At 44.6% G+C, this 26304-nt stretch overlaps 1 pseudogene; it reads left to right on the top strand.

The window, feature by feature from the left end:
- Positions 1 to 2656: 2656 nt before the first annotated feature.
- On the top strand, positions 2657 to 6742 carry LOC120679281 (annotated as a pseudogene).
- The last annotated feature ends 19562 nt before the right edge of the window (positions 6743 to 26304 follow it).

Here is a 26304-nt window from a genome sequence, read left to right as displayed (position 1 = left end):
TGAAATACAACATCTAACTGGGAATGAATGAATGTGATTGCGTTTCTTCAGACGATGACGGCTAAATTTGATGGCAACCGGATCACCGCAGCCACATCAGTGATGGCGATGGCTTTGATTTATGCCTATATTGCTGAGTGCAACATAGTTGCCCACCAATCGCAGCATCGGATCATCAGGGTTATCTCGCTCATGCCACTTGCCACGGGGGGAAGTAAAGATGTGTCGAAGTGTCGGAGAGCAAATCTTTGTTTGAAATGATAGCAGCTGCGCCGGCTCAGGCTGTGCTTTCTGTTCTCGATTTGTGCTGCTAACGGATTCCTACCGTCTCCGGCAAGCGCTGTTTAATGTTTTGCAATATTGAGAGTAAATGTTAGCATTCCATGATTTGATAGAGAATTTAGTTTAACCTTGAAACTCTGTTCTATATATGACTGCCAAAAAAAGAAGAATTCACGGTGCTAAATCATTTCATCTTGGAAATTACCTTTCATAGTGGGTGTGATGGCTGGGAGCCTTGTTGCCGGCATGGTGTGTGGATTGGCAAACGCAGCTCTGAAACAAGAATGATCCCAGCTCTCTTTCAACCACCGTCCACGGAAGTTCTCGATGCCTCCCCTTCCCATTGAACAAGCTTTACTCTTACTCAGTTTGATAGTGATGGAGACTGAGTTGACAAATACACAATGGCGGCGTTTGCGTTTCACCCTTAAATAGGGGTGTGGTTGCTTGTTGTCTATGGTAGTCCATAACTCATGGTAGGTACACTCACTCCGTTCGGCTGCTCCACCAGCCGCTGGTTTCAGCTTCTTTAATTTCAGCTTTTAACCCAGTCACTCTGTTCGGCTGAATTAAAAGCTGGCTGGTTTCAGCTGATTCGATAGTATTATGTGAGAGGGAAAAAAGCTGAAAGAAGCTACCTTGACAAAGTTTTTTTGACTCACATAGTTCATGGTAGGGACGCTGTTGTGTACCACGGCTGTGTCTGCATGGCAGGTATGGGCCGTATGGCCGATGGAGGAGGGTAGCATGGCCGAGTAGGGTGTACCCTGCACCGAAAGCATGTCACGGCGGCTCTCCTGAAGAGATGATGCCAAAAAAGTTTCTTCATGGGCGTTGACAATACCACTGCTGAGTGCGAAAATGATAGTTGTCCACAAATCTCAGCGCAGCGGATCATCTCAAAGATAGTTTGCCAGTGCCTGCAGCTTCCCTCGTCACGGTGATACAGAAACTATTTGTGGGGAGAATCACGAGTGAGGTGCAGTGTCTAGTAATTTTTAGTTTTCCGGATCATGTTTGTTGTCTAGATCGTACCCCACCATCAAGCTAAATTTTGTAATTTAGCCTGCCTTTGACATGTTCCTTGTTTGCTGCAGGTGCCGAGAGAACACTTGCACTAACAAGGTACACAACCTCATGATTGGGCGAGATAAAGCAAGTAGCTTTTGCAGCCATTAGCACAGCTGTATTCCCACTCTGTGGCAATGCCTCCCATTCCCATGAGGTCGCTCACTAAATCAATCACTAATGACACATTCCAAATCTTGCTCCCTATGTTCTTCATCATCTCTTGCTTTGTGAAAGTGATGAGACTAGCTGCTAGACTGGTGCTCAGTCAGTGGGCACGACACACATGGTCTTGTTTTCACTCTCCATCCTTATATATAGGGCCCTGTGTGTTGCAGTACAATTTCCTAACAATGTATTTATACTATCACCAAACATCTGAAACTTTTCAAGTTTCAGAGCAAAATGGCACATTCTTACAACTAGCTCCTTTGGCGCCATAACAAGCTGACGTGTTAATCACATCAAGGAGTCCAGAAACGTTTACTTTTACCACTTGAGGAGATTCTTACTGGCGAGATGAGAATCATGAGATGGGAGAACTGATGAGTCAAGCGAAACGAAGTAGACCCTGATCGTGTCCTCACGCTCGTCACTTTCTTGGAGAGCGAGCAACCTGCCTAACGCGCACTAACCGTACCCTTGCCTAATAAGATACCAATGCGAAACCTCCAGGCAAACGCATGGCATGTGGTTCGCTTTCTTCCGCTCATTGCTCCAGCCGTGCATAGTTATTAGAATATCAAATTTCATTAATACCCAAATTTCACCATATCATTTGGCATGAAAAATCAACATAACCTTGATGTAGTATGTTTATTGATAAAAAATAATTTAGTTACAAATAGTATACCTTTTGATAATCTAAAATATTTGTCTACCTATTTATCGAAACCATCTCGCGTTTGAATTGCATGTATTGTAAAAATATTCTTTAAAATACAAATAAACATATATGCGAGCATATGCATATTCATACATTTCAATATGACATGCAATTTTTGAAAAGAAAAATTGAAATTGTTATACACATTTTATTGAATGCATTTATTATTGAGGAGTAAAATAACACTTAGCATTAGTATTTGAATATGATAACAATAGCATGAGTATTTGTCATTTGAAATATAAAAGAGCTTGTAGATTTGTTTAAATTCAGCCCAGCAAAAACAAAAGGCTACAAATCTCGCACCAGTACACCAGCCACGCCTCCACTCCCCTGTCGACCGCCGCCCGCCACAGCCGGTCGCCGGCGGCACCTGCACATCTGACCGGCCGCACAACCCACCCACACCAGCCACGCAGGTGGCCAGGAGCCGCCACGCAGTTCTGTGCGCCACACAGGCCGCACGGCCAGAGGCGGCGGTCGCTGCACGGCTGCTCCCTCAACGCCGCCGGGAGACCCCTCGCTCCTTCCTGTCATCGCTCGGCCACGACCAAAGGTACATCTCCCGTGCTGGTGCCGTCCCGCCGCGTAGCTGTCGTCGCCAGCGGCTCCTCCGCTTATAGCGACTGTCCTCCCATCGTTGTTCTGGGTTTGTGGTGTAGTGGGACCTGAACAAAACAAAAACAAAAACAAAAACAAAGCGAGCAAGAGCAGCTAGGCTTGAGGGATCTCACAGCCATGGTGGCAGTCGGGGTCATGCTTGCCTCGCCCGTGCTCAACATGGTTGTCAAGGAGATTGGCGCAGTCATCGGAGGCCAGATCGCACTGCAGAAGGACTTCACCAAGGACCTCAGGAAGATGAAGATGATGCTGGAATCTGTGGCGGCGGTGATGAAGGATGCTGAGAGGCAATCGATCGAAGAAAGGGAAGTGCAGCTGTGGCTGAAGCGGCTCAAGGATGCCATGTATGGCATCTCCGATATGCTTGATGAGTTTGAAGAGGACGCCCAATCGGCTGCGCGAAAGGTACCTGTATGTAATTAGCTTGTTACTACTACTTACACGTTACTTACTACATGCTGCCTGCTATTAAGCTGGATGGATTTAAGAAATCTTGGTTTCATTTTAAACTGGACCCTTAGTGTCCTATTGAACTTTTATGGAGTTACTGCCTTTTGCCCTTTTTCGAAATGTAGATTCTCACAATACACTCATCCAAATGAACGAACACAAACACAACCTAGTACCATATGTACATCCGACAGACTATGCCAGCAAAGCACAGGATTGATGAAGTCCCATGAGCACCTTTTTGTCGATCGGCATGTCACCTATCAATTTTAGAAAAAAAAATATTGAATATATCTAAGGGCCTTGTTGAGTGAGTCTAGGAATTAGATCCAGGCGGAAAGGTGTCACCACAAGAAACCTAAGCAACTGAGTCATATATAATCAATCTATATTTGTCGTTCTGGTAAGGAAATAACAATCAGTGATATCCCTCCCACGAATTTTTACAGCACACAAGCGTACTCCTCTTTGCATTGTGCTTAGAAATCAAAATGAATATTTTGCAGATATCTCTCAAAAAGGACCTGTTGCAATTTGCATCTGCCTGTCCCTCTATTTGTCCCAAAATTAAACTTGCCAATAGGATGAAGGAGATGAGAGAGGAACTGAAGGTGATCACGGATCAACACAAGAGTTTCATGTTGAAGCCAGGCACTATCACCAGGGAGCTGAAAATTACTGATACTCGTGCGACATCATCGGTCATGAAAGACGAAGAGCTCATAGTGGGGAGAACAAACAATAAACGAGACATAATGGCTTCTTTATCTGAGAGCAATACTGGAAGGATCACCATATTTCCCATCTATGGCATTGGTGGCATTGGAAAGACAACTCTGGCAAAAATGGTTTTCAATGACGCACAGTTCAAAGACTACTCTCATGTGTGGGTCTATGTGTCCCAAACATTTGATATGAATAAAATTGGCAATTCTATAATATCGCAACTATCAAAAGCGGAGAGCCAACTAACCGAAAGGCAGATGATCCATAATTCCCTTGTAGAGCTACTTGCTGGTAAAAATATTCTGATTGTTTTAGATGACCTGTGGGAGGATAATGGATCTCATTTGGATGACTTGAAGGATATGCTTAAAGTTGGTGAGCACAGTAGGATTGTTGTTATTGTAACCACATGCAACGAGGGCATTGCAAATAAGTTTCAAACCATTGAACCATACAAATTAGCACCCTTGTCAAATGACTCTTGCTGGATTATAATAAAGCAAAAGAGTAGTTTTGACTCCAGAGATGATAAACATGAAGTGGAACAGATTGGAAAGGACATCGCCGTGATGTGTGGAGGACTGGAGGTGTGGCCCTAGCAGCTCAGTCGCTTGGATACATGTTGGCAGAATTGACGTCTGATGAATGGGAGTCTGTGAGAAAGAGTAATATCTGGAACGTATCTGCTTCAGAATATACAGATTCGGTGCTTTCATCTTTGAGATTAACCTATAGCTATATGCCTTCACATTTGAAACTATGCTTTGCCTACTGTGCAATCTTTCCAAAATGTCATAAGATGGTTAAAGATGATCTGATTCACCAATGGAATTCTCTGGGTTTCATAGAGGAAACAGACATATTCTCCACTGAACAACTCGGTGAAAGATATATCAGCCAACTATTGGGTTTTTCATTCCTTGAATATTATTCAAGGTTACATAATTCAGTAAGTTTATTACATACCTAAGAAGTGAAAAGATTTCCATCGCGTTCTTCAAATTTTTGAACATAATATGCAATTTATTGTCATCCCGAAAACACATGTATAAAACTAAATATTCAACTTCAGCAACACAATTTCTCTCTATGTTTGATAATAATACTGATGTAATATTTGAAGGCCACCCATGCTGGAAAGTCATATATGGTTCTTCTTGTGGTAAAAATAGGAAAAAGTGTATTTTTCATCTCTCTAGCATTGCAGGAGTGTGACATTCATCCTTCATATTTCATTTGGTGCAAATTAACCCCTTAAATAATTAACTGAACAGGTGCATTATCACCCCATCTTATCTTAACAATGGTTTTATGTCATATAATATTGGTTTGGGTCATGTAATTATCTAACTAATCATTGCTTAGCAATTTCTAATGTTGAGTCAATCGCTACAATAGTTCGGTGTGATTGTGAATCAATTCCATTAAGTTTTTTGGATAATTTTTTATGGGTACCCAATTTATAGAATTTAGTGAATTTTTTTATGGGCTTGTATCATCAACTCAACATATTACATTGCCAAGCAGGGACTAGTTAGATGATTTGTGTGGCACAAATCATCATTATATAGCAATAAACCATGGCTAAACTAAGGTGGGGATGATAAATGCACTGGTTTAGTTAGTTAAGGGGTTGATTTGCACCAAATAAAATACGAGGGATGAATATCACACTTTTGTAATACTTGAGGAATGAAGAATGCACTTTTTTCTAAAAAATATTGGTATGGATGGATCAGCGAGAGACCCAGTCTTGAAAAGGACAAGGCTACAAATATCTGGTTTCGGGATTGAAAGTACATTTATATATATATATATTGTACTTCATTGAATGTACATGTACTAGAAGTTGTCCCTTTGCAAAAATATAAAAAATAATTCCACATTTCATTAAACCAATACGCATTTTTAAGTTCTAGTGTTATATTAAAAAAGGAGGATGGCTGTAATCTAAATCCTCATGCTTTTAAGTGCCTCTTTTGCAGGCTACTGGAGTGCATCATGAAGATTTTACACACTTAACAATGCACGACCTAGTGCTTGACTTGGCACGATTGGTCCTGGTTGATGATTTTATTATGGGTGTTAGCGAGTGGAGCAATTCTGAGAGAAGCTGCCGCTATGCACTGTTCAATGATTGCAGCAAGAAACTGGAATCATACACAGATTATCCTGCGAAGATAAGGGCGCTGTGTTTCTTTGACTCTGGCAGAATTGAACTTCACGAAGATGCATTCTCATCTGCCAAGTATCTGCGTGTCTTGGATTTCACTGAGTGCGTTATACAGAGATTACCCGAATCTATTGGTCAATTGAAGCAGCTGTGGTATCTAAATGCTAGGGTCCAGCATCACATGATTCCGACTTGTATCACAAAGCTCTTCAAATTGATTTACCTTAGTCTTTGTGGATCTTCTGCATTGATGGCACTACCAGATTCAATTGGACATATGGAGGGCCTTATGTATCTTGATTTGTCAGGCTGTTGAGGACTGGAGAAACTACCAGAATCGTTCAGCAAACTAAAACAGTTGGTGCACTTGGATTTGTCAAACTGCTCCAATGTTACTGGTGTCTCAGAATCCTTGCAGACCCTTACCAACCTTGAATATTTGAACTTGTCATACTGCTGGAACATCAGTGTGCTACCAGGAAGTTTGGGTAGCTTTAAGAAACTAAAATATTTAAACTTATCTGGTTGCGAGGAAATTAAAGAATTTCCATGATCATTTGGGAATCTAAAAAATTCGATGCATCTTGATTTATCACACTGTTGTCAGGTTAAAGTAATACCAGAAGTCTTGGGTAGTCTTACCGAACTCCAATATTTGAATTTATCACAGTGTGGCTGTATTGGCGGAAACAAGATGGGAGAAGCATTGGGCAATCTCACCAAACTTCAGTGTTTATATTTATCTGGGTTCATGAATACCATTTTTGATGAATCAATTATTTCCACTTTCCATGAGGATAAATTGTTCACTACAACTTTCCTTGAGGGTATCAGCACCCTTCCAATTTTGAAACATCTGGACTTATCATGTAATAAGGGCCTTTTCTATCTTCCAGAATGTATTGGTGGCCTCAGTAAGCTATGCACACTAGACGTCTCGGATTGCGCTTCACTGTGGTCGGTACCAGAAAATATAGTTCAAATGGATAGCCTAAAGATGGTATATGCGAAAAACTGTAATCGCTTAGTGACTCAATTTGTTGGGCAAGGATTGAATAAAAGTTTAGCCATGCTACCAGAATTCGTGTTCCACCTTGGTGAGTTAAAAGGTAGCTACCTTGCTTCGTTTCAGGCTGTGAATGTCACAAAGTTGAAGTTATGTGGATTTGAACAGGTGAAATCTGTTGAAGAGGTGCAACGCATTAAACTGGTTGGAAAACAAGGACTCAAAGAATTGACTTTGCAATGGTTGTTTCCTAACAGAGTACTGGAGGACAATGAAATGTTGGGATCCCTCATGCCACCAAGTACTATTGAGACCTTAAAACTATTTGGTTACAATAGCGCAATTTTTCCATACTGGCTAACGGATATTCCTCCTTATAATTTCCCTAACCTTGTCAATATATCCCTGTGTCGTTTGGATAATTGTACCAGCTTACCACCACTAGGCCAATTACTTAACCTGAAAAATTTGGAGCTCAAACAAATGGAAGCGGTGGCAAAAATTGATGAGGAATTCTGCGGTGCTGCGGTAGCATTTCCTTGTCTGGAGAACTTCAGCCTACGCAGTATGCCAAACCTCGAAGTGTGGAACACAACATAGTGGTCGGAGCATGCTGATCTGCAGCCTCTGCTCGCCGCGCGCGGAGTCAAAGCAGCAGCTTGCCCCCACCGCTTCCCACTTTCACGTGGCAAGTATGCAAGATTTGGACGGAGGCAAGAGAGAGAAAATAAGGGGAAACAAAATGAGAGAGAAAGACGGAGGAAAACCAATCACCGGCAGCAGAAACATTGGCCTCGTTTGGTTCACGCTACGCTATTCCATTCTACAAGATAATCTTCCATGCATGAAATAGTAAATGAAGTCAATTTGTAAATTTTTTTCAGAAATGGGTGTAACTTTTCGCAATGAATCTAATAACGGTAATTAATCAATAATTTGCTACAGTGATGCTATAGCAACCATCCTCTAATCGCGCGGTCAAAGACCTCATTAGATTCTTCAGGGTCACTAGCGCGGGGTTCTGAAGTTAGTTTTATAAACTGGCTTTGTTTAACACTGCAATTAGCATTCAAAATATCACTATTCATTAGCATTCACTAGCACAACACAAACCAAACGAGGCCATCGGATGGTGGGGCTGCCAGCTCCGGACACACGTCCGTGTCGTTGACCGGAAGCAAGAGAATCACCGGTTGATTGTAAAATGGCGGGCGGACCCTCGGACCCCTCACATGCCAAAAAAGTACCCAAACAAATGCTGTTTAGAGCAGGTTTAATAGTTTAGCCGGCTACTCGCCAGCTGCTAGCGGCAGCGAGCGCACGATAGTGGTGGAGCCCGCTACTATTTAATGCACTGCTCCTTGCTCAGCCAATAGTAGCGCTAGCGGCGTATATTGGCTGGCTGCGGCGGGCGCCTGTTGAAACGCCCGTTCTATTCTCTCTCTTTATTTTTCTCTTCTCCATATAGACAGAAGCCCGCTAGTCACCCATCATAATACTTGCTCTTATGCCATTTCTTAGGATGGGCCACGGTCCACCCGTCGCACCCTCTAGATCTGCCCATAGTTTAAACGCTTTTCTTATCATTTTTATTTATCTTAACACTGAAGATTGTAATCTTAGCAGAAATATTTATAACATTCTCCCACTTGGTCAAACAGTAAGTTTCTAATATTCGCATCACACTAAAGTTCACATTCAGCATAACAGTAAGTTCACCTTCAGCATATCTGCTAACATAGCATTAGTTCTTATGTGCTCAATCTTAATATTTTGATTTTGGCATCTTTCCCAACATGATACTTAAGGTCAATGTGTTTGGAAGCACCACTTGACTTGTTGTTACTTGAAAATAATTCTGTAGACTGATTATTGCAGTATAACGTTATAGGTTATGTAATGCCGTTAATTATCTTTAGGCCCGGAATAAAATTCTTAAGGCAAATAGCCTATCCTATTGCTTTATAGCATGCTACAAATTCAGCTTGCATCGTCGATGCTGAAACTAAACACTGCTTAGACTTTTTCCATGATATTGCTCCTCCAGCTAATGTGTAGATATATCCTGATGTAGATTTCCTACTATTCACACAACCAGTAAAGTCAATATCAATATAACCACAATTTCAAGGTTATCTGATCTTCTATATGTGGGTACGAAGTCTTTGGTACCTTGGCAGTAACGCAATGCCTTCTTGATGCCTACCCAGTGCACCTTTTTGGTATTTTTCTACTACCTTGGCAGTAACGCAAGTCTAGACCCGTACATCCACCAGTAGAAATAATAGTTTCAATAACGTCTTGTGCGTGATGTTCTGAAACTTCGTCATTAAACAGACTACATCTATGATGAAAATCCTAGGTTCATCATAGATCTTCCAAGGAAGCCCTTAGCCACTATGCAACCGTGACAAAAGTAAAACGCATCTCACAGAACAATGTCTGTTTCGTCATAGTTCATCATCGCAGCCCTCAGCCCCTAAGGAATTATTATGAAAGTAAAACACGCATCACAAAACAACATCTCGTATCGTCACAAAAACAATGCACCATCAACTCCTTTTATCTGTGATGACTGTGACTCGTCATAGAACCGGACCGACTGCCATGTGTAGCGACCTGGATATGCCGATCCATGTCCCAAGCTTGTGGGTCAACTTTGTCAACGCGGGTCCACTATAGAGGTGTTACGCAGATGTTCGCGTGTAGCAGGCTGACATGGCTAACACGTGTAATAGTAGGTCCCAGTTGACTGCTCTAGTATGTCTACCTAGTAGTCATGTGTGCTCTGGGACCCGAAGGTCCACGTGTCAGGGTTGTGGGGTCAAATATGTCAACTAGAGAGGTGTCACCCGGACGCCCTCGTGTACATGTGCGGGTCAGCAGGCCGTCGTGGCTAACACGTGTTAATGCGGGTCTGTTGGGTAGGTCTACACCATGTGTATGTGCAGTGGGTACAGTAGGTACTAGGTAGTCATGCAGCCACGTGGTGGATGCCCGGTCCACCGTGCCCACATGGTATCATGGTGGTGCCCGCAGATAATAAGGCCTGGGCCTATTTCAATGGCAGGTTCGATATGAAATTGTTGTGGAGCTGGCCCAAATTTATGTGAGTCACCAGGATTCGCTCGATTCGACCCAACAAGAAGAAAAGGCCCTCTGTGAAAACATATGTGCTGATCGAGCACAAAAGGGAGGTAAAATCGTGCATTAGGTTCGAAAACTTGTCAGGGCCAGCTCGGCAGTTGTTATCCACCACTGCGCTACTCAAGTGTGTTCGTCTAGCTTCCCACTAGAATTCGCTATGACACGGGACGGTTCACTCGTCAAGGATATTGGACCGTGCGTTTTCTTCTGTGAGATTGACATATGGGTCCCATGTGTCGGTGACCGACAAACAAGGGTTGGGTCCTATTCCCGCGCATCTCACCGAGACGCTTGCCATCCCCCAAGACATGGCGCCACCTAAGTTCCTCTCCCCTCCCCCAAGATGGGTCTTTTTTTCAAGAAATCCCCAACTGTACCATCTGCCTGAACTTTAGCCCCATAGACACAAACTCAGATCCGAATCCGCGCCCACCAGGTTTGGTATCCGCGGGTACGTGTATATTTTGTAACCGTTGCCATCTTTTACTAGGATCGGCTTGTAATCAGCGCCCATGCTCGCGGGCATAAACTTAGACCCGAATCCTCGCCCACCAGGTTTGGTATCCGCGGGTACGCGAATATTTTGTACATATTTCCATCTTCACTAGGATTGGCTTGTAATCAGCGCCCATGCCCGCGGCCACAAACTTAGATCTTAATCCGCGTCCACCAGGTTTGGTATCCACGGGTACGCGGATATTTTGTACTTGTTGCCATCTTTACTAGGATCGACTTGTAATCAGACCTAATGAAGTAATCCAAAGATGAGGTTTGTGTCCTTTTGTTTCATTCTGAGCATTTTTTCCCACAATTTTTAGGAATTTTTTGGATGAATTTTCGTTCATCGTATTTAGCCGTGATTTAGGTCAGATTTCTTGAAAGATTTCGATGCTACTCCCTCCATTTCAAATTATAAGTCGTTTGACTTTTTTGACCCCCAAGTTTGACCACTTATCTCATTCAAAAATTTGTGCAAAATATCACTTCTTTTGTTGTGACTTGCTTTATCAATATATGTTCTTTAAAAATGACTTAAATTTGACCATGTTTGCATAAATTTTTTAATAAAAGGAGTGGTCACACTTGGAGTTTAAAAAGTCTAACAGACTATAATTTGAAACGGACGGAGTAGGATATATGTGAGCAAGTCTATGGTGATCCCCTGTCAAATATTCAAATCCCTCACGGAGAACCTCGAATTTCTTGTTTCCTCTAAATTTCCTTTTTTTCTAAGGTTCTCAAGATTTTATGAAATTGGAGTTAGAGGTTTGTTCTTTTCGTATGCTCTTTTATGGATCTATTAGCTGGGGCGGATCTACTTGGGGACTAGGGGGGATCAAGCCCCCTAACTCCCTAAAATCCATGGATACCCCCTCCCCCAAGCCCTCTCTCTATTTTTTGAACTAAAAAATGAAGAAGATGATGAAGAAAAAAGAAGACAAGGGAGATGAGCTCCTCTTAACTTGGCTGCTCGATTCGCCACTGTCTATTAGGTTTAGTGTTTGTGCATCTACGGTTGAAATTTTATATGGATCTGTTGAGTATTGGGAGATTAATTTGCGTTTGAAGGTTCGAATCCGTTCTTGCTCTTTTTTTTTTTTTGAAGAAACTTGTTTTTCCTTCTCTGTTCGTGAGCGGCGGAGGAGCGCGTGCGAGCAGCGCACGCGAGGAGCTGCACGCGGAGGCGCGTCGCGGGCCCGAGCAAGCCTGCGTGGGCAGGCGGAGCAGGCCACACGCGGGGCGGGCGGCTCGGCCCATACGCGGCCAGGCGCGAGCGAGCAGGCCGGCTCGGAGCTCGCAGCGCAGCCAGCACACGGCTCGTGCCCCAGGTGGACAGCAGACCGACAGCACCTGCAGGCCAATCGGAGGCCGAGCAAGGGCCTGCAGGAACGACCAGGCCAGAAGCAGGCACACGGGCTGGACTGAATGCACGCTGCTGCAATCAGGTTTGATTCGTTACTTAACTTACTTCGGTACTGTTTTGTTTAGCTAATCTCTGATCACTTTGGGTTAACTAAATCTTGCTCTCATGCTTGATTTAATTAATTAGCTTTTAATCTTGCTAACCACTGTTGGTTCTTTGCATGCTTAATTGACCTGTGTTGATTAGTTCTTGTAGCGAGTCTTTGCATACTTAGTCAAGTAAGTTTAATTTGGCTTTGTAATAGTGAGCTCTAGTCTTTTTTGGTGTGACTCTGGATCAGCTTTTTAGTTGAGCTTTGCTTTCGTTTGGTTTTGAGTTTTACTAATTATTGTTGAATCGACGCATGTTTGATTAAGTGAAGTTTTGGTGATAGCTTTGCTCAAGTGAATAGTGTTACTTTTGGTTCCGCTTTGCGTTGAGCTTTGCGAACCGTTCCTAGGGTGAGCTTATCACTAGTTGACTTGGGTCATCCTGGCGGTGTGCGTGGGGTGGCAGTCGGAACATAAGCTTTGTTCCCATTCACTCCCTCCTCTCTGGTCGTCTGTTTCGGTCCTTCGATCCTATAGATATCTTGTGTGTTTTTGGGATCATAGGATTTGCGCCCATTAGGAGCAGTGGACTGGACTAATGCATTAGGATTTGATAATATCACAGTTTATCCTTTTTAGTATATATACTGCTAGGTTGATCGTGCAGCATTTAACCTCTTATTTTGTGTTAGTGTGGAAACAAAATTTGAGAAGAAAACCTAATGGGTTTAATTTGTCTACTTGTGTTTCTGAGTTAGTCGGGTTTAATTGGAATTACTTCAAATACTTTATGTGCCTTTTATCCCTATTCTGCTTTGACCGCTTTTTTTTTACATACTTTTTCCATAGAGCTGCAAAACTTCTTTTTTTTGTATCAATGTGATAATTATAGAACAATTTTTGGAGACTTGGCTACATAAGAAGAGCTATTCAAGCCTAAGCCAAGTACACCAAAAGTTGGAGCAAATTGGAAATTATTCATCCAATACCCATATCCTCCTTAGGTAATTTAGGTAACTAGATGTATTCTCTTGCAAGTTCAATTAGCATCTAGTCCCTATACTTGTCTGGGATTGCATGAGCATATTTTGATTCCTTTGCATTAACTAGAGTAATATTTAATATGGTAGGTTGTTTGTGTTTCTCTCTAACCTACGAGCAATCTACATGGTTTATTAGTTGAAGGAAAATGGCAGTAACCCTTATTTCTTATCTTTTGTGCCAAATCCAAGTCATAGGATAACTACCCAATATCGTCATTGACTAGTGCATGTCTCTCACAAGTAATTCAAATACTTGTATGCACACTTTTAGGGGGAGCTATCTTATGGTTTGTGATTTTGAGACTAACCTTGTTTGCAAGCCTATCATGTGTGTAGTCTCATGTTGGAAGAAGAATTGAATCCCCCGGAGATATGCATGAATCTCACTTCAAGTGGTTTCAATGTACATGTGGTATCTTTGTCTTCATTGATTCCATATTTTTCAATATTTTGAAGCTATCTCCATTCATAATATAGATTAATCTCCTAATCTTGTCTTAATTGACTAGTTGTGCATATACTTTGCCTTCCACCATACATATGCACACACTTAGGGGGAGCTTAGTCTATGTTATGTGAGTTCATGTTCATGATCTTGATTGCCTTCCACATCCAAAAAGATCATGATCTATGAAACTCTCCCTTGTGCATTTGATGTCTTCGTTTTCGCTGTTTGGTTCCAAAGGGGGAGAATTTTAGTGACCAAAGCATGTATACCTTAAGAGGGAGCCGCTCTTAAGGGGATGTAGTTTATATCAAAAACTCTCCCTTCATGCAAGAAAGCAAGAACCTCAAGTGCATGTAGTTTATATCACTATGTTGGGGAGTCTCATATCCATTGTGACCATACAAAGGGGATTTGCATTTCAAATGGTAAGAGCAAGGTATGATCATCTCCATCTTTTCATTTGATATCTTTGCATATTTCAATTAGCATATGATCTTGCTCTTGCATAGCATCCAAGCAAGTAGAGTCATTCATTTGATATATTTTCTCTTGCTTTGGTTGTGTTGTCATCAATCACCAAAAAGGGAAAGATTGTAAGGAAAATAGCCCTTAAGCCATTGTTTGTAATTTTGGTGATTGAATAACAACATTACCATTGGGACTAATATGTGTGCCAAAAATGAATATTTGTAGGTCTTTATAGATTCCAAAGATGCAACACAATGAAAACCTCCAAAGTTGGGACAATGAGAGAAATGAATTGGAAGTTTCCCATGGATATTTATATTTTTACTGATCAAATGGGTTATATTTCTGGAGAATCTTGAACAGAATTTCACAAGCTTTCCATAAAGTCCAAGATCATCAAAATCGGAGTACTGAGTAAAAAGTTATGATCAAAACAAGTAGCATTGACACAATTGATATATTAAGTCGGTCAGGCGTAGAAGTAGCACCGAATCAATCGGTGATCAACACTAGCAGAAGCATTGATTTGACAGTATGATTCAGCCAATTCCATGAAGACCTCACCGAATCAATCGTGAGCCTGGGATGAAGGCAAACAGCTCTGGTTTGACAGTATGATTCGGTCAATGCTATGAAGACTAGGGATGAAAACGGTCGGAAACGGTTGGGAAATGACCCTAACCATTTCTGCTTTCATATTTTAATTCGGAAACGGGAACGGAAAATCTCGATCGGGAAAACAAAATCGGTTATGAGGGATATCGGGAACGGTACAATTCGGTCGGAAGCATGTCGATTATGGTCGGAAACCGGTACTCAAAATGGTAATAACAAAAGCATACCTAGTCATGCAAATGAACTGGTTCAACAAGTTAAAAGTATTTGATTAATCCATCATTTTCAATAGTAGGCTAATATACATGCACTTTAGAAATCAACAAATATTTTGGAAAAGAAAAGAAAAACTGGAAGAAAAAATATTGGTAGAATGAATACGCTGAACACATCAGCTCTATCTTCTGTTGGGCCGCCAGATTGCTCGAGTGGCCCTGCCGAAATTTGTACAGGTACATGTTCCCCTGCCTTCGTATCTTGGACATAGAATCTTGTCCCAAGCTGAGGCTGGAACCTTGCCCTCCCAAAGCTGAGGACTGGATTATAAGGAGAAGTGATGGTGTAATATCATCATCTTGGGGAGAGAGTGCGTCACACGCCAGTGCTTCTAGTTCCTCCTCTCCTCTGGTAACTACTCTGAAGATATGCCACAGCGAGCTGCCTATGCATAAATGGAGGTTGCTTTGTCACCTCCCTGCCCTACCTAATTTGTACATCAGCGATTGCAGTGATCTTACCAGCTCACCAGAGATCATCCGAGCCCTCTCCTCCCACCAAAGTCTGTCAGTGCATAGGGGCCGTCAGGCACACCTACCAGAGTGGTCGGTGTAACGAACATGACACCATTTATGACATTTCGAGTGATTTTGGTGATTGTATGACAACGCAATCAATGTGACTAATGGTTTTATTAAGTGAACATTTCTAGATCCCAGGGATGAAGTAAAAAGGCCATGCAAAGCAAAACACGAAGAAAGAACACAAAGAAACGCTGAATTGGACGAGTTCTATTGAAATCAGTAATACCGGAAGAACCGATGCCCATAGCATCGGTGCATCCGATGGTTGTCGGAAGATCCGACGCCCGGGCATTTGTGCAGGACTGAGCACCTCTGGAGATCAAGTGAAAAAAGAATGAAGCACCGGTTGAACCGACGGTGTCAAGAGAAGCGTCGGTGCATTCAACGTACTATGTTCCAGAGACGTTGTCAAGCGTGCAGCAGCCAAGCCTTCAGCACCGATTGAACTGGTGGTGCGTCGGAGCAAGGCGTCGGTGCAATGACGTCAGCAAGAACAATGGCTATTTGTGGATCAATTGTCACCGGAAGAACCGACGCCTAAGCATCGGATCAACCGATGGTCCCTGAAGGTGCTGTGGTCGTGTCAGAGAAGACAACGGCTAGTTCAGAGCGCAGAGTGACCGGAAGAACCGATGCTCTATGCACTGGATGTTCCGATGCCTACGCAGAAAGCTGCTAACGGCTACAAACGGCTAGTTCGACTTAAAGGCCTATATATATGAGCTCCCCCAGCAATTTGGAGCAGGCCGGAGTCCTATGACATCTCATACACACCCAAGAACACCTCCAAGCCATACAAGAGATCATTAATCATATCCTTAGATTTTAGCACTAGCTTTGTAAAGTGTGAGTGCTAGATTAGCTCTTGAGTGAGTGAACAAGCAAGGTTGAGATCCTTGTGGCTGGTTCTAGAGTGAACCACACTTGTATTACGGTGCGCCGGCCCCTTGGAGCAATTGGTGGCTCGCCGGCAAGTCAACGACCCTCCGATTTGGTGTGGATCGGCTTCGACGACATTGTGCAGGGGACGGAGACCCCTCCTTCGTGGGCAATCTCTCTTATTGAAGATCGGGGATCAAGGTGACCGTGATTGTGTTCACGGAAGAGACTTGATTGCCGGGAAGCGATACTCTTAGTGAGTGCTTCAACAATGTGGACGTAGGGGCGCCTTTGTCGCAAACCGAACCACGGGATAAATCCTTGTATCGAGAGTTCGCTTCCTCTCATCCCTCTCTTTAAGCTTCCGCATTTCTTATTGCAACTTGTATACCTTTACTTTCTTAGTGTAGTATCGTGCTAGGATTGGCTATAGGTTGTAAAACTCTTTTGGGTTGAGGGTTACACACTAAGGTGAACCATAGTTGCACATCTAGATAGTTTGTTTTAGTTTAAGTTTTGTGCAAACTAGTTGGAGCCATAGGTTAAGATTTTAATTGTGGCTAATTCACCTCCTCCCCCTCTTAGGCTAGAGCATCCGATCGCTTTGAATTGGTATCAGAGCCGGGACTCACTTCTCTCACAAAGAAAGCTAATTCCATTGGCAAATTTGTATTTACCGGCTCATTAGATCGGTAGGCTTCACTGCCTAGTGAGTTAGCTCTTAGGGGGAAATGATGTATCCTTTTAGATCCGCTCCATGGTTCGACGACACGGGCTTCCAACAATGGAAGGTGCTAATGCAAGCCCATCTCCAAGCGACGGGACTAAACGTTTGGAGAGTTGTGAGTGAGAGCATAAAAAATAATGGTCAACAAGAGAAGCAATATGATGTCACCACAAAATGCATAATTTTGTCTTCTCTTAGTGATAATGTGTTCAATCGTGTTTATTCTTGTGAAAATGCTAAAAAACTATGGCAAATTATCATCGAGAACCATGAGGGCACGGAGGATGTTGCCAAAGAAAGATATCATATTCTCATTGATAAGATTAATAGTTTTAAACAACTTGATGATGAGAATGCCGAATCTATGTACTCACGATTGAATACTCTTGTGAATGAGGTTGATTCCTTAGGTGTGAAGCAAATTGAAGATTTGGAACTCATTCGCAAGATCCTTCACTCACTCCGAAGGCAGGATTATGATTTGGTGACAACAATTCTATATGAAAAAGATCTCACAACAATGACACCAAATCAAATTCTCAACAAGATGATCGCCCATGAGCTACGAAATGACATCAAGGCAAAAGCGCCTTCTTCTTCAACAACGCATAGCGCTCTTGCATGCAAATAATTCAAGAAGTTGAAGAAGATGGCCATCAAAGGTAGCTCAAGTGATGAGGAAGAAGAGGATGTAAGAAGCTCCTCAAATGATGAAAAAGAGCCAATGAACCCCAACCTCTACAAGCAAGTAAAGAAGATGAACAAATGCTTGAAGAAAATCAACTCAATGGGGGTATATAGTCCTCCTCAAAGACAGGCCTCACCATCAACTTATGAAGGTTGAGAAGAAGTTTAAGAAGAACAAGCAAAAGAAGGAGAAGAAGCCCAAGCATGAATCATATGCCGTATTTGGTGAATGGGTAAGCGATGATGAATAATAAAGTGCAAGTTCAAGTGATGAATCAAATAAGAAATTCACCACCCGCATGGGATCATCATCCAACACTTGCTTTATGGCCAAAGGTATGGATAGCGATGTAAGTGATGATGACTCCGACTCTCCTTCAATTGATGAACTTCTTGACCTTGTTCATGAGCACCAAAAAGTCATTAAGAAGTAATCAAAAGAAATTAAAATTTTAATGCTCTCAATGATCTAAATGCTTCTCTTGCTACAAATTTTGAAGATTTGATGTGCAAATTCAAATTGCTTAGCAAGGAGCATGAAGAGCTAAAATTAAAATTTGAGAGCATTAATGATATTAGTGACTCTTTGGAAATGGAGCAAACTATCCCTTGTGCAATTCCAATCTCTAGGGTAGATGCTTCAACTTCTTGCATTGATTTAATTGATAAATCTTGCTCTAACCCTTGCAATGAGAAATGCTATGAGAATGTTGTTGTAGAATCATGTGATGATCTCATTGTCAAGGAGAATGATGAGCTCAAGTAAGAAGTGGAAAGGCTCCTGAAGAACTTGTATAGATTGAAGGGCAAGAGCATAGAGAGCAATGTCCAACCTTCTCAAGATAACCGTGAATACATGGTGAAAAAGCTTGAGAAGGGGTCCACCGTGACTTGCTCAAAGTGGCACAAAGAAGGCCATAAGTCCAACAAGTGTCCTCAACCAAGAAAGATGGTACTATATGAGAAGAACAAGAAGAAGCTCACAATCAAGAGTTCTCTCATCTACACCAAGCCCAACCGGAGTAACAAAAGCAATAGCACCTCCTATATAATAAAAAAGAAGATAAATGACAAGGTGGTTGCTCACAAGGTTGGGAAGAAGGAAATGAGTTGGAACCACTCCATTTGGGTGCCCAGGGACATCATCACCAACTTGAAGGGGTCTCAAATGGTGTGGGTTCCAAAGGAGACTTAAAGCCAAGAACGGCTTCGGGGGATTTGGAGGCTTAGCTCACAAGTTAAAGTGAAGGTCCAAGCCAAAATAGCTAAGCTCACAACTTGGACATTCGTTGCCCAAGTCCCCCATAAGGTAATGGTAGCTAGATTTCAATTCAAGCATCATGTAGCTCCATTATTCTTGCTAGGATATTTGCATATCTTGCATCTCCTAGTGTTATATATGGTGTGTTGCTTGTGTCATGATTCTAACCCATGAGCAATCTACATGATTTGATAAGTATGTAGAAAGCTACACAAGGCTATCCTTCATGGTACATGGATCTCATGAGGTATGTATTTCATATGTGTACCATGAACACAAATTATAGGGTAAACTTCCCAATTGTGATAAAATCAATGTGCATACATTTGCTTGGTGATTCAAACACTAAATGTACACATTTAGGGGGAGTTCGCTCTATGGTTTGTGATTTTGAGACTAATGTGTTTGCAAGTTTATCTTTTGTAGTCTCACGTGGAGTTAACACTCTAAGAGAATGTTTCTCACGATCAATGTGAACAAATAACTTTATAAGAGTGATTAGATAATTTGTGCTTCATGCATATTGAGCCATGCTCTATTGAACTTAAATGATCATATCTAAGTTCATAGGCTATGTGCTCATACATTTGCTTAACCTTGGTGTACCAACTGTTCTTTGTTTAAAGACTTTCAATTGGATGCAAATCACTTTCAAATTGGTACATGCAAGGTAAACAAAAACCCCAGAGGTATGCAATGTTATAAACTTATTCAATTGATATCATTGTCAAATCTTTATCTTTTTAGAGCTACCTCCGTGCATGATATGATCTAAGCTTTCTTGTTAAAACATCTAGTTGTGCACTTAATTTTCACATTATCATTTTGTGCACATACTTATGGAAAGCTTAGCTCATGTCATGCTAGTTTCGTGATTTTGTGATCCACCATAGTAAATTTTCAATTGGTATCTTCATTGATATCATACAATTGGGCCATAAGTCATGAAACTAACTCCCTAGGCTACTAATCTTCTCTTGAGCTATATTGTTTTACAAGACCTTTAGGTGCAAGACCTTTTAGGTGATTTGATTCCAAAGGAGGAGAAATGTGGATCAAAGCAAGGTATGTTCCCAACAAAGGGGGAGAGATGTTCCCAAAAAGGAAAAATATATTACAAAGGGGGAAAATGCCGACTAGATCTAGTCAACATATAAGAGAAGAGTAGCAAATAGGGGGAGGAACAAAGGGGATCATGGCTTTAGGGGGAGGCCAAGCCATCATTGGATGGTGGTAAACATCAAAGCGAGTGTAAGTGGTTCAATTTGTCAATTCTTGCAAATTTTTTGCTTGCTTTGATTGTGTTGTCATCAATCACCAAAAAGGGGGAGATTGTAACGAACATGGCACCATTTATTCCATTTCGAGTGATTTTGGTGATCGTATGACAACGCAATCAATGGAACTAATGGTTTTGTTAAGTGAACATTTCTAGATCCCAGGGATGAAGTAAAAAGGCCATGCAAAGCAAAATACGAAGAAAGAACTCAAAGAAACGCTGAATTGGACGAGTTCTACTGAAATCAGTAACACCGGAAGAACCGATGTCCATAGCATCGGTGCATCCGATGATTGTCGGAAGATCCGGTGCCCGGGCATTTGAACAAAGATTGAAGCACTGGTTGAACCGACGGTGTCAAGAGAAGCGTCGGTGCATTCAACGTACTATGTTCCAGAGACGTTGTCAAGCGTGCAGCAGCCAAGCCTTCAGCACCGGTTGAACCGGTGTTGCGTTGGAGCAAGGCATCGGTGCAATGATGTCAGCAAGAGCAACAGCTATCTGCGGATCAAGTGTCACTGGAAGAACCGATGCCTAAGCATCGGATCAACAGATGGTCCCTGAAGGTGCTGCGGCCGTGTCAGAGAAGCCAACGGCTAGTTCAGAGCGCAGAGTGACCGGAAGAACCGATGCTCTATGCACCGGATGTTCCGATGCCTACGCAGAAAGCTGCTAACGGCTACAAACGGCTAGTTCAACTTGGAGGCCTATATATATGAGCTCCCCCGGCCATTTGGAGCAGGCTGGAGTCCTAAGACATCTCATACACACCCAAGAACACCTCCAAGCCATACAAGAGATCATTGATCATATCCTTAGGTTTTAGCACTAGTTTTGTAAAGTGTGAGTGCTAGATTAGCTCTTGAGTGAGTGAACAAGTAAGGTTGAGATCCTTGTGGCTGGTTCTAAAGTGACCCACATTTGTATTACGGTGCGCCGGCCCCTTGGAGCAATTGGTGGCTCGCCGGCAAGTCAACGACTCTCCGGCTTGATGTGGAGCGGCGTCGACGACATTGTACAGGGGACGTTGACCCCTCCTTCGTGGGCAATCTCTCTTAGTGAAGATCGTGATCAAGGTGACCGTGATTGTGTTCACGGGAGAGACTTGATTGCCGGAAAGCGATACTCTTAGTGAGTGCTTCAATAACGTGGATGTAGGGGCGTCTTTGTGGCAAACCGAACCACGGGATAAATCCTCGTGTCGACAGTTCGCTTCCTCTCATCCCTCTCTTTAAGCTTCTGTATTTTTTATTGCAACTTGTATGCCTTTATTTTCTTAGTGTAGTATCGTGCTAGGATTAGCTATAGGTTGTAAACCTCTTTTGGGTTGAGAGTTACACACTAAGGTGAACTGTAGTTGCACATCTAGATAGTTTGTTTTAGTTTAAGTTTTGTGCAAACTAGTTGGAGCCATATGTTAAGGTTTTAATTGTGCCTAATTCACCATATGTTAAGGTTTTAATTGTGCCTAATTCACCCCCTTCCCCTCTTAGCCTAGAGTTCTAGGTCGCTTTCAGTTGGGACACCTCACAGCTCTTCAGAAATTGACGCTGTACGGATTTGAGGTCGACGTGTTGCAGGAGGTCGCCAAGCATCTAACTTCTCTTCAATCACTTGAAGTCCGGTATTGTCAAAGAATGACAGCACTGCCGCAGTGGGTGGGAGACCTTGTCTGTCTTGAACAATTGAGTATCTCATGGTGCGACAACCTTAACAATCTGCAGGAGATCATGGCATGCCGCACCTCTCTAAAAAGAAACTTCGTATCAGCAACTGCAAAGGCATAGAGTCTTTGCCAGAGTGCATACAGCAACTAACCAAGCTCGAAATATTAGAAATTTCTGAGTGCCCTGCATTAGAGCAGTGGTGTGAATCAGAAGAGAACAAGATGAAACTGGCCCACATCAAAGAAATGGTACGATGTAGAGACCTCCCTTGTTTGGTACTCACTACAATTTTCTCTTATAGTGTTTACAGTGAATTTTTTTTTTCGTTCTGCATTTCTTACACGATTTATTGCTTACATCTAAATCCATTTATTTCTTCATTGCAACTGCTGTTTTTGTTCTGAAATGGTGTCCTTTGTATTACGGTAAATAATAAATTATTTCGGAGGCCAGAGGCTGGGTTACCCCCAGCTTCATTTGAACCTTAAGTGTGCCATGTTCTATCTGCGATACGCCTACCGGCGACGCCCTCATATTAATTATTTAGTGACTGCCTACTAATAAGACAAAGGTGAAGAAACAGTATATTATAGACTTCGTTTTGTTCAACACTAACTATAAAGAATCAGATCCTAAACATAGACATTACATTTAACACTATTCATGCTAACCAAAGTATTAACCTTAATTATTTTGCAGAAAATTGCTTCTGACCGAGACAACTATTCTGAAGAAGAATGTGAATCAGAAAACTACAATGCAGGCTTGGCGGGCATATACACATTGTAACTGTAATTTACGCCCGGAGTGAAACACGGTGTTCAGTGTTATTTTGGGGGGGGGGGGGGGGGGGGGAATCACATGCTCCCTGAATTTTACTTGTGATTCCTTCTAGCAGCCGGAACTTTTAAGCTGTTTATTTGACCACCTAGACTTTCTATTCAGGCCCACTCAAAGATGGTTTTGCAGAGAAGCTTGCTGCAGCCAGTCATCCGGCATTACCGCTGTTTGCTTGTATACAGTGACGTAATTTCATATATGAATCATTTTTATACTGCAAATTGCTTGTATGTAACTTTGTTTTTTGGTACAAGAGCTAATGAATGTAGCAGAGTGAACATGACCACAAGCAATTTTTAGTGTAAAAATGATATCTGCATTACGGCTAGAGTGCTATATATGTAATTGTTTGTGTTGGTGTATATGTGAGCCCATGTATAGAGGCACATCTAGAAGCCCATGTATAGGATCTATATATTCCACCCTTCTAGGGTTTCGAGAAATACATCCATTATTTCCCTCCTACATGGTATCATTAGCCTAGGGTTAGCCTCTCTCTCCTCTCTCCCAGCCGCCGCCGCCGCCGGCAGCCATGGCCGGCCGCCGGCCGCCGGCGCCTCCCCTCCCCTTCCCTCCTCCTCCTCCCCTGCGCCGAGCGCCGCCGCTGCCTAGGGCCGGCCGCCTTGATCCGCCGCAGCCCAGGGCACCGCGGACGCCGCCGCCGCCACAGCAGGGGCCGCGGCCCGATCCGCCGCCGCCCTGAGCGCCGCGGACGCCACCACCGCAGCAGGTGCCGCGGGAGCCACCCTGGGCGCGGGATCCGCCACCTCCTCTGCCTGGGCCGCCGGCGCCGCCTGGCCTCAGCTCCGGCCGGCTGTTGTCTTTGCCCTGCTCGAGCGCGCACCCAACGGCACCACCGCCGCCGCTACTGGCGCGGCTGCCGGGACTGCGAGCGCAGGGGGAGCAGGTCTTCGGCCGCCGTTCCAGGCGCCGGCTCCTCCCCTGCGGGTGCCGCCCCTGCTGCAGCTCGATCCGGCAGGGGCCGCGGGCGGCGGGGGTGCTGGCGCCGCGGGGAGCCCTGCGGCCGCCGCGCAGGCCGCCGCACAGGGCGGTGGCGGATCGGGGCGGCCAGCCCGTCGACCCCGAGCACGACGCCTCTTCCTCCTACCAGGCCCCGCCCGCTGGATCTGGAGCCCGGTACGACCCGACTGACCCCATAGTCGCCCAGCTCCACCTCCAGGCCGCTGGCATCCAGAACATCAGGGCCCTGCTCTCTGTCCTCCTCGACCCCGCATCCTCCTACTACGGCCGCTGGCAGGACCAGGTCCTCCTCACCCTCCGCCACTACGCCCTCGACGACCACGTCCTCGTCGACTCGCCGATCGAGATGTGGGACGTGGCGTGGCTACGCCTCGACAGCGTCGCCCTGTCCTGGATCTTCAGGACCATCTCCCTAGATCTTCAGGACCTCGTCAAGACCCACGGCGGCACCGCGCGGCAGGCCTGGGTGGCGGTCGAGGGGCAGTTCCTCGGCAACGCCGAGTACCGCGCCCTCCAGCTCGACACCACCTTCCACACCTTCGTACAGGGGGACCTCTCCATTGGTGAGTACTGCCGGCGGATGAAGGGCATGGCCGATGCTCTTCACGACCTCGCGGATCCGGTGTCCGATCAGGTCTTGGTGCTCAATGTCCTGCGTGGTCTGAGCAGCACCTATGACCACCTAAAGAGCTGGATCGCCCGCCAGAGGCCCTTCCCCTCCTTCCTGCAGGTCCGCGATGACCCCACCCTCGAGGAGATCACCAGGGGTCTCGCGCCCGGATCGTCCTCGTCCACCACAACCGCACTCGTCGCTGCTCCACCGGCTTCCTCCGCCGCTCCTGCCACCTCTCTCCTTGGTGCTGCTCCCGACGGGCAGACCAGAGGTGGGGGGGGGGGCTGTGGACGTCGTTGGCGGGGGGGGGGGGACGTGGCGGTGGTGGCAATGGTGGCCCTGCTTCTGGGGGTACCGGTATCGGTGGGGGCCGTCGGGGCGCGCTGACTCCGCCAACTCCGGCTCCTGCCCCTGCCCCTGCCTCTGGAGGTACGCCCTGGCCATCCTTCAGCAACCCATGGTTAGGGCGCATCTCGATGTGGCTGTTCCAGGGTTCGGGAGGGGGGCCTCATCCTCAGCTCCAGCCGACGGCCATGTTCACCGGTGCTGCTCCCCTCTCCGCGCCGTACTCGACCGCGCCCGCTCAGCCCAGTCAGCAGCCGACCTGGCCTGGGGGGTGGGACCAGGCCGCTCTGGCGCAGTCCTTCAGCACCATAGGACTGACGCCGCCGGTCAGCATCAAGTGGATCACCGACTCGGGTGCCTCATTCCACACCACTCCTGATGCCGGTATCATCTCTTTCGTCCGACCCCCACACCCCTCTTGTCCTTCTTCTATCATAGTTGGTGATGGGTCTTGCCTTCCTATCACCACTGTGGGTTCTGCTCCTCGTCTTTCTAATATTCTTGTTGCTCCTCAAATGGTTCACAACCTTCTTTCCATTCGCCAGTTTACTGCTGATAACTCCTGTTCTATCGAATTTGCCTCTTCTGGTCTTAGTGTGAAGGATTCGGCTTTTCGGCGTCCGCTCCTCCGATGTGACAGCCTGGGGCCCCTTTACACTCTTCGGCTTCCTGCTTCTGCTGCTCCGTCTTTGACTCCTTCTTCGTCTACTGCCTTTACCGTGACGCCTTCTTCCACCACCTGGCATCGCCGGCTTGGACACCCCGGCCGCGACATTTTGGCTCAGCTCAGTCGTAGTACCGATGTTCCATGTACTAGGGCTCCTGCTGAGCACCTCTGTCATGCGTGCCAGTTAGGTCATCATGTTAGACTTCCGTTTTCTTCTTTTTTCTTCGCATGCTGCGCATGCTTTTGATCTTATTCACTGTGACCTATGGACATCTCCTGTAATCAGCATGTCTGGCTACAAATATTATCTGGTCATTGTTGATGATATTTCTCATTACTCTTGGACTTTTCCTTTGCGTGCCAAGTTTGAGACCTTCCCCATCCTCCTCCACTTCTTTGCCTGGGTGTCCACTCAGTTCGGCCTCACCGTTAAGGCCGTCTGGTGTGACAACAGGCGTGAGTTCGATAACTCCACCTCCCGTTCCTTCTTCCTCTCTCGGGGTGTTCAGCTGCGTATGTCTTATCCGTTTACCTCTCTTCAGAACAGCAAGGCTGAGCGGATGATTCGCACGACGAACGACGTCGTGCGCACCCTTCTGATCCAGGCCTCTCTGCCCCCACGCTTCTGGGCTGAGAGCCTCCACACTGCCACCTACTTGCTCAACCGCCTTC

This window comes from Panicum virgatum, chromosome 6N (genome assembly GCF_016808335.1).
Source record: "Panicum virgatum strain AP13 chromosome 6N, P.virgatum_v5, whole genome shotgun sequence".
NCBI lineage: Eukaryota > Viridiplantae > Streptophyta > Magnoliopsida > Poales > Poaceae > Panicum > Panicum virgatum.
This window is presented reverse-complemented; position numbering and strand designations above follow the sequence as displayed.